The 13,578-nt window shown below is 34.9% G+C and overlaps 1 protein-coding gene across 15 annotated transcripts in view; it reads left to right on the plus strand.

The window, feature by feature from the left end:
• LOC111049426 (collagen alpha-1(XV) chain) overlaps nt 1-13,578 on the plus strand; it is a 364,911-nt gene that overhangs the window by 164,459 nt on the left and 186,874 nt on the right. The window contains exon 1 of one of the 15 annotated variants that reach the window (XM_039428942.1): nt 12,256-12,414. The exons of the other annotated variants lie outside the window; for them this stretch is intronic. The gene's annotated coding sequence lies outside the window, so the exon portion shown is untranslated. Of the gene's footprint in view, nt 1-12,255; nt 12,415-13,578 lie in introns of those variants that run through there. 15 annotated transcript variants of the gene reach the window in all.

A 13,578-nucleotide genomic window follows, 5' to 3' on the forward strand; every position in this document is an offset into this window, starting at 1 on the left:
GGCTTTTATCGAGCTAGTTATCCGGAATAGCCGAGTCCAGTCAACTAGCACCTTGCCTGTCAAGTAGCAGCCTCCCCCAACAATGCACACCCAACACCACACTGATTGCTGGCCACATTTAACAGGGGAAGGTTGTTGGGAAGAAGTGATGATCACCTAATATAGAATGGAATATAATGCACCTACTATATATGTATGCCTACAATTTATCTCTGTCACATGAATTTTTTACTTTACCTTGACCTATAATTATAGGTAAGGAAAGTATTGCTTTCCAAAAAAATTTAAGGTACCCTAATTACATGTTTTCTATACGTTTCAAGGTTCCCTGAGTCCAAAAACATGATTTTTGTGTGTGTGTGTGTGTGTGTGTGGGTGTGGGTGTGGGTGTGTGTGTGGTGTGTGTGTGTGTGTGGTGTGTGTGTGTGTGTGTGTGTGGTGTGGGTGTGGGTTGTGTGTGTGTGTTGTGGGTGTGGGTGTGGGTGTGGGTGGGGGTGTGGGTGTGGGTGTGTGTGGTGTGTGTGTGTTGTGTGTGTGTGTGTGTGTGTGTGTGTGTGTGTGTGTACCATAGATAGCTATTTATAAGTCCTATCTACTGACATGAGTCTCATTTCTGGGAAGATTGCAGTAGCTCCGTAATATTCCTGAGAAGAATGAATTTTGTTAAATTTCTATCACGATTTTCTCAATAATGACTTGACCGATTTTCTCCAAATTCGTACCCCGTATAGTGATATATCAGCTCTATTAACTGGCCTGAGTCTCCTCCCTCAGAAATTAACAGGGGGTCCACCCCATCCCTGAGAAATTTACTTTGTAAACTCCTTCTCGAGCGTGAGGTAGGTAGGTAGAGCAGTTTATTCAAAAGAACACATGTCGATGTTTTATTTGTTAAACAACTGTTTCGACAACTTTTAAAAAATCCTCTAATTTCATAATTCAAACAAAGGAAGATGTACTCTGAAAACAATAACAATAGTATAATCGTAGTTTTAATTATTTAACCGCCAATCGGCATAATGTTATTCCCCTAAATTATCCTCGTTTAAGAATGAAGCTTATAGATCAATGAGCAAGGAAAGTTGTGTGAGTGTACCACACCAGATTTTTATTTTCATTCGATTTTAAAGAATGATCAAAGAAAGTGAACCAAAGCCTACACAAATTCCTCAAGCAATTTTTATGCTCTATTATCTATGATCAGATAAATCGTATCGAAGATTTTAGAGTCAAGCACTCAATTCGATCACGCAGGGATCATTGAGTTGGAATATCAAGGTTCAAACAATACTTTTTGTAATGTATTGTTGTGGTGGATATTGATAAAAACGTCTTGAAATTGTGACGACCACGTATTTAAAAACAAATTGAAATCGTTTTTGATTGTCACACTTTTATCAAACGAGAGTGAAAAATAGGGTATTGAACAGAAAATCTGTCACTGGAACAATACAATCAAAAGTATGTTAGTTGATCTATCAAGATAGTTTACCACTGGCAGAGATAAGTTTCACTTGAGATTATAAATCTCAATAGTGTATAAATTACAATAAGATTATTCATTCAACACATTGCAAATTCCATGAACACGATACAAGCTTTTTGATCTACACCTCTGAACAATATGAATTGTTTCGCTTTCTACAGACAGAACTAGAACTAATTGTGAATTGAACTTGAAAGAATGTCGTATCTTATGAGGCTTTCATCACCAGTTCACTAGTACAAAAACTGGCGTAACTGAGGCTATAATACGTGTATGTAACCATGAAACCAAGGATAAATCTGAACATAGTTAGTCTATTCCAAAAAGCGAGATATCATGTGAGAAAATCTCGTATATCAATTATGAACTCAGATATCATGATCTGGGACCTGTTTCATAAAAGTTACTAGTCCTGTAATACAGGAAAAGTTCCTGTATTACAGGTAAAATTTAGAAGTTTGTGTTACATAAACAATTTTCCCTGTAAAACAATTTACAAGACATTTGCCTGTATTACAAGTGAATAATACAGGACTTTATCATAGTTATGTTTCATAAAAAGAAACTTCCTGTATTACTGGACCTGTAAGATGTTAAATATTTTATCATTGTTTAGACCATCCTAAAACTTTTACAAGTGTAGGTAGAATCTTGAAAAGGTAACGTGTTGAAATGAATGAAGGTAGTAGTTCTAGTTCTGGTAAAGATGACTATGTTATTATTCGTAGGCCAAGAATGTTCAAGGACAGAATTTCTTACAATATGATGCAGGAAACTTATTAATATTATAAACGGTTTGATTAAGCTTTCCTCAATAAAGCGTTATTGGAAATATTCAGAAAATGTACATCCATAATGGTTTATGTTTTTTATTAAACAAATTTAATAAATTTCGTTAATTTAATTATTAACATTTGATAATTAACTTTTTTTGAAACATTACTACTCACATAACTGTTAAAATAAGTTATGTAAGTTAAGTAGTTATTATAATTTCTCAATTATTTATCATTAATAAAGTTATTTTCTAGCATGAATACAATCTGTCCATCGTCAGAAATTTGATAATGTGGATTTTCCACCAAAACATCTAAAGTAGCACTTTGTTCAAATATATATTATATTAGGCTCGCTGGCCAATGAAAATATTAATTCAAAATAAAGGAACTGTAATACAGGCGAATATTACAGGTGATTTTACAAGTGAAGAATTATTTTTATGAAACATAATTTCACAGGATTGTAAATTTCAATTTAAAAGTCCTGTAATACAGGCCCTGTATTACAAGGGTTTTATGAAACAGGCCCCTGAACATATCTCTGTTCAGATTCACTTCAATAAGGCAACTTCATGATTCGAATCATAATGGATACTTCCAGCTTTACTTCAATAAGACAATTTCATGATTCGAATCATAACGGTGACTTGACTTCCAGATTTACTTCGAAAAGGGTATGGCATGCTTTGAATTATAATGTAGGATGTGGTCTATTACAACAAGACTGGGTTTATTGAAGGGAACACCTAAAACCTAATCGACTATCCCAGGAGACAGTGGCCGGATATAAAGTAGGAACAAGTGGTAATACAATTCGGCCAAGTTCGTCAATTAGATTAAACTTATGCATTTTATTGCCAAGATTATTGGCCCGGCAAGATAGTCGAACGAACGAGGGCTGGCGAAAGAGGTGAAATGAAAGAGAAGAACAAATATTGTGGAACAGAGAGAAGAGAATAATAAATTGGTGAGGAGGGAGTTGTGATGTGGGTGGTGTAGAGAGTGGGACAAGAAACAGTGGAGGAGGAAAGAAGAGGAAGAGAGTTGAAATGAAGGGGACGATGACAAACTGGGATGACGACAAACTGGGCTGACGACAAACTGGGCTGACGACAAACTGGGCTGACGACAAAGTGGGCTACCGACAAAGTTGCACGCCATCAAACTGGGCTGCATTCCTTAGAGTGCCAGTTTGTTGGTGCATGCAACGACAAACTGGCACTCCTCAGATTTTGTCACTAAACGACAAAGTTGCACACCGTCAAACTGGACTGCATTCCTTAGAGTGCCAGTTTGGCGGTGCATGCAACAACAAACTGGCACTCCTCAGATTTTGTCACCAGACGACAAAGTTGCACGCCGTCAAACTGGGCTGCATTCCTTAGAGTGCCAGTTTGTTGGTGCATGCAACGACAAACTGGCACTCCTCAGATTTTGTCACTAAACGACAAAGTTGCACACCGTCAAACTGGACTGCATTCCTTAGAGTGCCAGTTTGGCGGTGCATGCAACGACAAACTGGGCTGGAAAACCAGCCCAGTTTGTCGTAAGCCCACTTTGTTGCCAGCTCAGTTTGACGCGGTCCCAAATAAAGAATGGTAGAAGGAAACTGAGTATGAAGTGATGGTATGAAGGGAATTGAGTAGAAGTTGAAGAGAGAGATGGAAGAGAAGAAGTCGTTGTGTAGCAAGTAAAAGGAGAAGAAGAAGAAGAGGAAGAAGAAGAAGAAGAAGAAGAAGAAGAAGAAGAAGAAGAAGAAGAAGACGGAAGAGGAGAAAAACACTTAGGAATAGGAGAGGAGATGGGAAAGACAATAAAATTGTGGAGGAGGTTAACCCAAAACCAGACAATAAAATAGAGAGAGAGAACAAGAGAGTTGAAAATAAAGAGTACAAGAGTGGAGAAATACTGGAGTTAATATTAAGCGAATTATATGGAATCGTATGAATGACATGAAATGAAAATGATGATATGGAAAGAGAAAAGAGAATAGTATAAGTTGAAATACTTTTAAGTTTGCACTCATGTTTTGAGCTCCTTGTTTCCAGTAATGGTAGAGTTGAGGGAATGATTGGTTTTGGATATTTTACAGAAAATGACGCTGATATGAAGAAGGAGGGAAGTAAGACGAGAGAATTTAAGAAAATAGGGAAGATGCAAAGGAGTTGAAAAAGAGGAGGCTGACAGAAATAGGAATCGAGGATTTTGAGATAAAGAACATTAGAAACAAGGAAACTGATTGGTGAGAAAGATATGGGGGAGAGAGTAGAAGAAATTTGGAGGAAGGAAAATGAAGATTGATACATATGAATAGAGATTTGATTGATTGATTGAGTACTTTATTTATGTAGATTACAATATATACTGGCATATACACTTATATACAATAGCTTACAATACAGCAAAATTATAGATGAATTTACATAATATAGACTAAGAAAATAATTATTGAACTTTATATGATATGAAAAAGCAATTTGTAATATAATAACTATAGATAATTATATTGTATTGCATCCACATAAATTGGCGGAGCTTTGAACATATCAATGTCCATTCTTCGGAAAGAATATTAAAAATATCCTCCCCACTAACTCTCTACCAAAACGTTAATTTAATTAATTAAACTAAGGATTTATCTATGAATGGAAATATTGTAAAAGTTTTAATTAATATAAATATTTAAGAGAAAAAAAAACAGAAAATTGATAGAGTAAAATAATTATATAGGTAGATGAGATCAAATTATTGATTAATAAAATGAAATAGGCTGAAATTAGATCAGGGTAATCAACTTTCAATAATATACAGCAGTATGCAGTATACTGACGCATGTATGCAGTATATTTGACGGAGAATGTCATGATAAGAAGAGGATAGGGGTAAAGTTTTGGAAGAAATATTCAGAAAGGCGGAGTGAGAGAGAATAATCAATGTGGGAGCTGAATGAAGGAAATTGGGGGAGAAAAGGGACGAAAGATGGGAGAAATGAGAGAAAATAGAGCGAAAAGAGGATGCAGTGGAGGAGTACAGTGACCCTTTCATAGGACATGATTCCTGCCGTCTGCCGCCTGGCATTCTCCGGGTTTCAGCCGAATAGATTCAGAGTTGGGACTGCTATGTGTCCCCAGAGCAAAATCAAATACCCAATCTGACAGTATTGGCTGAATGGTAAGCAGTGATGTTATTCACAAGGAATGCGGGCAGTTTAAAGTGAATCTGACTGTAGAGTAAAATCAAATGGTGAGACTGGCAGAGGTCTGTTGTAATTTACCACACAGTGACCATACACTGTAACGACTCTTGCCTTTTGAATGCTGTCCTTGGCAACTGAAACATGAAGGTAGAAGGGGAAAGGTTGTGAAGGAGGAGAAGAAGAAGAAGAAGAAGAAGAAGAAGAAGAAGAAGAGAAGAAGAAGAAGAAGAAGAAGCAGAAGAAGAAGATGATGATGATGATGATGATGATGATGATGATGATGATGAAGAAGAAGAAGAAGAAGAAGAAGAACAAGAACAAGAACAAGAAGAAGAACAAGAAGAAGAAGAAGGATGGACTGAAGTCGAGGAAGGGACAAAGAGACAAAGAGAGAGAAGAATAGGATAAGATGCTGAATAATGCAATTGGTAATGATTGAACCAGAACTGTAATCAGCTGTGCTGAATAGTTAGTTGTGTTTTTTCTGGCTCTAAATTTTGTGAAATTATTCAAAAATTTTCCTATCAATGATGATTTGAGTGTGATATTTTTGTTTTTTATTCTGTTTTCAACCGTCAAAATTTAAAAATCTCAGTTTTCGTTGTTTTTGAGTGAAAACGGACTAAATTTTAGTAAAGTGAGATCATAACCCTATTTTGGACTTTTAAAATGTTATCTAAATTTGGGAGAGAAATAGTACAAGAAGTATCCTTAGTTTTCCTCTCCTAATCAGTGTTTCTTTGTAAAAAAAATTAATAAATAAATAAAATGAAAATTAGAAGGAGTTATCACATATTTGATAATTGTCACTTCCTTCTTTGTGGCCTGTGAAGTGTGAGATTGGGTCAGAGAGAAGGATAATAATTGATGGGAAGGAGGAGAGAGAGGTCATCTAGATCTAAATACACAAATGCATTCGCAGGGAAAGATAGAGAATATAATAATACGAAGGAGAGTAAAAGACGGAATAGGAAACAATATTAGATGGAAAATGTGTCTTTATTTCAGTCAACGTTGGAATTTGACTTCTGCCCTTGTGAACTGAAACTATTATGAAACCTGTGACTAGCTAGGTTATAGAGAAAGAAAGAAGGGGTAAAGTTTTCTTAGCTGAGCAGATTTAGGATACCAATAATTATTATTCCTATGAGAGTATTCACACATGGACAGTCTGTAAATGGGTACAGACTCTCATAAAACTCAATGGTATTATTTTCTGTTCCACACTGAAGATATTCATCGAGACTTTAATCCATAATTTATATATAATATCCATAATCTAAACCTATTCTCGGGACTATTCTAATGGATAAATAATTCGGGGGAGGAACAGTTTTGCGGTGTGCTTGTTGATCATCCACCAAATTATTAAAATAATAGTTGTGCATCATTGAATTGATTAATTAAAAAATAGAAATTCGATTATTTATATATTTTGAATGTTAAATAACTCAATACTATGATTCAACTTGGAATCAACATGCACAACCATTTATTGCATTCGATGTCAACCCACGGTATCAATTACATATTATTAGATCAATGGAACCAAACGTTAAATGCAGAATTCAATCAGAAAGCCATTCAATTAGGTGACAATGTAATCAAGCTATGCATATTTGATATTATAGTGTGCGCTAAATCTGCTATTATACAGCTGCAATTGCTTGTTGATTACATACAATTGCATGATACAGTACGTCAATATTGAGAGGTTACAATAATTGTCTGATTGAATACCTGACTGAAAAACTGTTTGATCGGAGATAACTAATCACAGGCATTCCCAGGAGGTCGAGTTACCGCTTGGAAATCGATTGGTAGTCAAATTGATTAAAAATAACATTATTCAACAGAATTATTATAAAATTTCAAAGGTAATCTCACAACAGAACATTCAACCAGTGGGCGTCAAAAATTCGGCAAAATTCGACATTTTCAGTAACGAATTCTGTTACACCCACTCCAATTTTAACTTGGAATCCAGCAAAAGTGCACAGTACGTCTGTCTCACTCACATAAGCTGTTTATGTTCTCTCTATGAAAGAGAGATTCCAATTTTTTTCACAAATACAAAATCGACTCAGAAAATATTCAACATGTGATTTGAAGCGTTTGTCGAACTTTGTCTCACCTCCTTCAATGTATTATAATAGTGGGCGAAAACGGAGGAGAGGTGGAAAAAAGATGAAAGACGGGAATATGAAGCAGCAAACATTCATTATAAGAATAGACAGATATTATTTTGTAAAATAGCTATTATCTTCAAAATTCCAGATTCTTACTGTGCTACTTTTTGGCAATAGTTTTACATTCATCACTCCATAGGGAGACAAGGTATAGGAGAACATGGAAGAGGAAGAAAGAGACGAGGAAATGGAAGAAGATATAGGAGAGAAATTTGAAAGAAGAGAAAATAAATAGGAGAGAGTAGAATAATTGATTCAATATCATACTCAAATCTTGTCTTTTCAATGATGGTTGGAAAACATCATCGAAGACAAAATCAAGATTAAGACATTATAAAACGAATGTGGAAATTCCTTTATTGAGACGATAAAATTGGATAAAATACGGGAGAGAAATTTGAAAGAGTGAAAAAGAAGAATAGAAGACGAATCTCCAGCGGGAGGGAAGAAGAAGGATAAGGAAGAGCATAAAGGAAGGAAATAAGAAAGAGTGGAAGAGAAGAAGAAGGAAAAATAGAAGGATTCAACATCCTACTCAAATCTTGTCTTTTCAAAGAAAATATTGAAGACGAGATATAGGATTAGGAAAAGATGAAAGAGAAAGTGTGAGACGAGAAAGGGGACTGAATCTAGAGAAGTAATTGATTGATTGGGTACTTTATTTATGTAGATTACAATATATACTGGCTTATACACTTATATACAATAGCTTACAATACAGCAAAATTATAGATGAATTTACATAATATAGACTAAGAAAATAATTATTGAACTCTATATGATATGTAAAAGCAATTTGTAATATATAACTATAGATAATAATTATATTGTTATGCATCTACATAAATTGGCGGAGCTTTGGACATATCAATGTCCATTCTTCGGAAAGAATATTAAAAATATCCTCCCCACTAACTCTCTACCAAACAATAGTAATGGCAGAGAATGAAAAAGGAAAAGAAGAAAAATGATAGAATTGATTCAACATCCTGCTCAAATCTTCACTTTGAGAAAGGATTCAGCGAAACTTGTGAGAAGTGTGCCTATATCAAATCTGCGAAAAAGGCTGACACTGGAGAGACATGTGCATGTTTATCTTTGATCTTCTTGACACAATATTTTTTATTCTGAGTTCCCTTCTTCTCATCTTCTTCTCTATTCTTCTCGGTTTTTTCTTCTCCTATTTTCCACCAATGCTTGTGTTGGTAAGAGGTTTGTCATGTCAACAAAACATAATGTCAATTCATATTTTGATTGCTTGAAGTAAATAAGCGATTTGAAGAGACATAGAGAGGAAGTGATTCATAAAACATGATCTTGAATGAACCTCATTTCCCTTTTTTTAGAACTTTGCGACTTTTTTCTGATAATTGTGATTCTTCAAGATATGCCTCCAATCTGCTTTCTAAAGATGAACAAGTTATCACAGCTTATTTGGATGAATATGATCGATCTTCATTACTTCATTATCTTGTGTCAACAGCTTCCCATCACAAATCTCGCATGAGAATTGATTAGGAGAAATCATTCATCCCATCCTACTTATAATGCTGTTACAACTGTTTGCAGTTTATCGTGACTCTGACAAATGAGTAGTCAGTTTCAAGCGATTCAATGGATTATTTCTTTTGTCAATCTCTCTTGGGAATTTTTTGATATTATCCTTCATTGCCGAAAAGTATTCAAAATTTTACTTCTCTCTTCTTATTATTTCTACTATATCTTGAGACCCCCAGACGGCACTTTGCCATGGAGTGAAAATGCCTACAATGATTTGCTTTGTATACTGTCCAATTTATGAAATGGTTGAATAAAGGCCATTTATTTATTTTGATTCCTCATTCACTTGTGTGCCTTTCGCTAAACATTCAGCAGCAGTGGCGCAGTTGTGTGCCTGCGCTTTTTAAAGGTGATAAAGAAGATAATTTTGAATAAAATTTGGAATTTAGAAATAGGCCGACACATCTAGAAAATACCTGTGTCCATACCTAATTCATGCAGGTGAACGGGCTAGAGTCAAGAAAACTTCGATTTATCTTGCCATGCCTGATTTAATAGGTTTATACTATAGAATAACACTACAATTTGAAATAATTGAAAAATACAAACAGCTTCAATAAACATTGGCAACTAAAATCGAACAACAGAAACAACAATTTCATGTTACTTTGGTGACATTCTTCATCTGATTCGGGGGCGCATTACTATCCCCGATTAGATAGCAATACGTCACAAAACCAAACAATATCAGTCATCAAATAACAAGTTTATTTCAACATGGAATTACTCAAGAAAGAAAAGCCCGTTGAACCCAAGTTTCGTCGATAGTAACCCATATAACCCATTTCATAATAATTTTGAATCCCCACTTTTGATTGACATTCTCGAATGAACCTTTGTTTCACTACACTGCACTTTCGTTGGTCTGTACGTTGCTTTATCGTCGGGGTTACAGTACCTTGTTTTTGGCGGTGAACCTTTACCGGTCGTTGAATTTGGCTTGACGACGACGTCCTCTTACGTCCCTAGACCTGTCGTCTGAACGGGTGTCTTGAAGCGGTGTTACATAAAGTTGCGGAACCAAAGGGGTGGTAGTACAAGAAGTTGGTTTGGGGACACACATGAACCGCTGTAAATAAATGTATTACAGCATTAATTTCTAACTCTTCCTACAATTCATCAAAGGCTAAAACAGGAGTTTATTCTGTTATTTAATCTAGATTTTATCTTGACGTTTTGATTTCATTCTCAAAATTTAACAGATTTAAAACAAATTTACTTGCCAGAGTGTCATTAATATACAATGCAACATTTGTGAAAACACCCGTAATAAATTAATATAATGCTTTTAGAAAATGAATACTTCATTAATTATGATGTTAACTTTTATGATATTTTTCGTTTGGTTTGCGAAATCAAATATAATTTTTCATATAGTAGCTCGGCTAGTATTGTTGGAAACTTGGGCGCTAGCCAACATTTATTTTATTTATTATTTATGAACTTTAGGACGCAATCCAAGTGTAAATAACGGGCATTCGCCCAAAACTGCTCAGAACCTTAATTAAAAATGAACATTCCAGAGTTTATGATTTGATTTACCTTCAATTAAATAAAATTAGTAGACACATAGAAAATAATTTAAATTGTATTAAAATTTGAACATTCATTAACATTAATTTCCTGGAAAAGAAAAACTTTCTTCTTCGTCTATTAAGATTTCTATCATAAAAAATTTACTAAATTATTCGAAAGCCTTAATGACAAAAAACAGAAAACAGAGTCTGAAAAAATATAACATAAAAAATGTCATAAACTCAATATGAACATAATCTTAAAAATTTCATTCCAATTTAAAGGCTATCTTCCTGACTTTCAGCAATACTCTACGATAATATATCTCCAGAAACAATAACTCAAATGTAACGTAACTGAAAACTTTCTATACTTCTTTGGAAAAAATTTATAAGTATCTTCCATCACTAATAAAATCAAAAGGATTATTCTCAATCAATATTATTAACTTGAAAAATAACAGGCTTTGTTGATAAAATCTTTTGATGAAGTTTCACTTAATTAATTTCCCTAAATTATATTTTAACCTTAGTTTACGTACCTTAGCGGTTATTTGAAGAAACAATTATTCGTACATGAAGAAGAAACACAATTAAACCTTTCAGGACATGGCACTACTAGTAAATTTAAACTTTAATAAAAAAAACTAGTTCCTACATTAACTAATTGTATAAACTTATAAACTTGCCCAAAAAGGGGGAAACATAGTGACTACATCTTTACTCTCGTAGTGCTCCTAGCAAAGTGTCCTCCGAAACGTAATCTGGTCTCGCGGTTGGGGAATCCCCCCACTACTGTATTTAGAAACAGGTCTCCTATTGGGCGAAAGGAATCAATTTGACCAATCGTCGCGTGGCTTCTAGAGCCTTTGGACCAAATAGTAACTGCAAAATCGGTAGTTTGTTATAATTTCAATGCTTGCTGTTTTCCAACTTATCGCACTTTATGTCGCGACAAGAAGGCTAAGTTTTAGAGATAATTCCATAATCTACATTCCTCGACGACTCGGAGCCACAATTTTTAAATATCTATCATGGGAAACTCGAAGTCATGGCCGTTCATAATAGAGAGAGAAAATAATTTATTTCGCTAACTCACTTACAATAATGGCTCTAGTCTATTGCGTATTGAATTTACTATTATAACTTGGGAAAAGGCCTGAATTAAAAGGAGTGCTCGGCACACACTATATCTTTAGAGCAAGCAACTATCCTTGACACCAAATGCTATTCTCGTAAACCATTTTACTTCAATGCATCACCTGAATGAACCAAATTCCATTCATGAAAGTAGCCTTAGCAACCTGCAAAAAGTAGATGCATTCATAGACACGACATCACATTTTCGACAATACCCATTTTCGGAGGTGTGAGAGAGGAAATCCGCCCCTCATTTCCACCCTAACTTTTTCGCGGACCGGGAGGGTTGAAGGGGTAACAATCATCCCTCCCCCTCCCCATTCTCCAACAACCCTACCGCGCAAGCTTCCGATTTTGAACGCTCGCTCAGTCACCGTTCCGTCCGCGCGTCGCGAACACCCATCCGGGCACCGGTAGCTGATCGCGTCGCTTAACCGCGTGTTTAAATGTTCTGTCGCGCGCTACAAAGTTTTCTGTCGTCGCGGTTTTTATCGCATAACGATTGTCGCTTGTCGTGCGGTACAACTCTGAAATTCAGCTTATAAAAAGTGTAAGGAAAAGTACAATCAATAATCTGGAAAAGTGCTACTTACTTTCTATTGGATTGTTCCATCGAATACTTTGTACCAGAAAGTTGATAGGCCTACTTGTATAGCGTCTTGTGTGGTTGATTGAAACAACTTAATTCGGTCTGCGCACTTTGTTACATTGAGTAACATTGGATACATTGTACAATGAGTTGAATCACATACTGTGTATTACATCAAGGTCCTTAGTTTTATTTGTGGTAGATAGAAACAAGTTGATTCGCTCAACCAAACTTTTGTTACGTTGTAACATTGAGTAACATCTAATAAATTTTCACAATGAATAACATCGAGTGATAAAGTTCTCTGCGTTATTAATTCAACAACGTGATTCGTTCTTCCTCAGCTTAATTGTTTAGTTATTCGTGTAATTATTGTACATTTGATGAAGAGTGAGTTATCGGGTAGTTGATTCATGAGATTCAACTATAAATACTAATTACTGGAATATTAGATACTAGAGCTACTAGGTTGTACGAGTAGTGCTGCAAAGTAACATTCAATTCCTATAGATTTAAATTATTGTGGAAGCCAAATAGCTGTGTTCTAGGGTCTGATAGCTATTGAATAGTGAGTGTGAGGATTTCACAAGAAGTTTTTCCATTGGCAGTGAATATTTCATGCCTACTTGAATAATCCAATAGAACTTCACGACAAGTTGAAGTATTTGTAGAAGCTCTTGAATAGTATTGGTATTTTGAAGTTTTCTAAGCTAGATGATTTTCTATAGCTATAAGCACAAGTTACATTCCATGCAAATCACACAAGTTATTAACATAAGCACAATCATGAGTGATGTCTGTTTTTTAACTTGAAACATTTCCAAATCTCACGAATCATCGAATGAACATCCTGAAGCATATCGGATTCCTCCTCCAAGTGAAATTCACTTTCTATTGTTAACATTACTCATAAATAATATCAAAGTTATTCAGCATGTCAAGAAATGTAGGTAATCAAACTAAGAAAACGCAAAAAAAAACAATGAGAATGGGATAAAAGTACATTGACTTATAATCAATACCAAAATAAAAAATAATCATTCAACCAATGCTGATGGTTTAAAGAGAATCTCACTATAGCTTGTTGATAGTTTATTTATTCATTTATTACAAGAACAAATGACA

This window comes from Nilaparvata lugens, chromosome 5, assembly GCF_014356525.2.
Source record: "Nilaparvata lugens isolate BPH chromosome 5, ASM1435652v1, whole genome shotgun sequence".
NCBI lineage: Eukaryota > Metazoa > Arthropoda > Insecta > Hemiptera > Delphacidae > Nilaparvata > Nilaparvata lugens.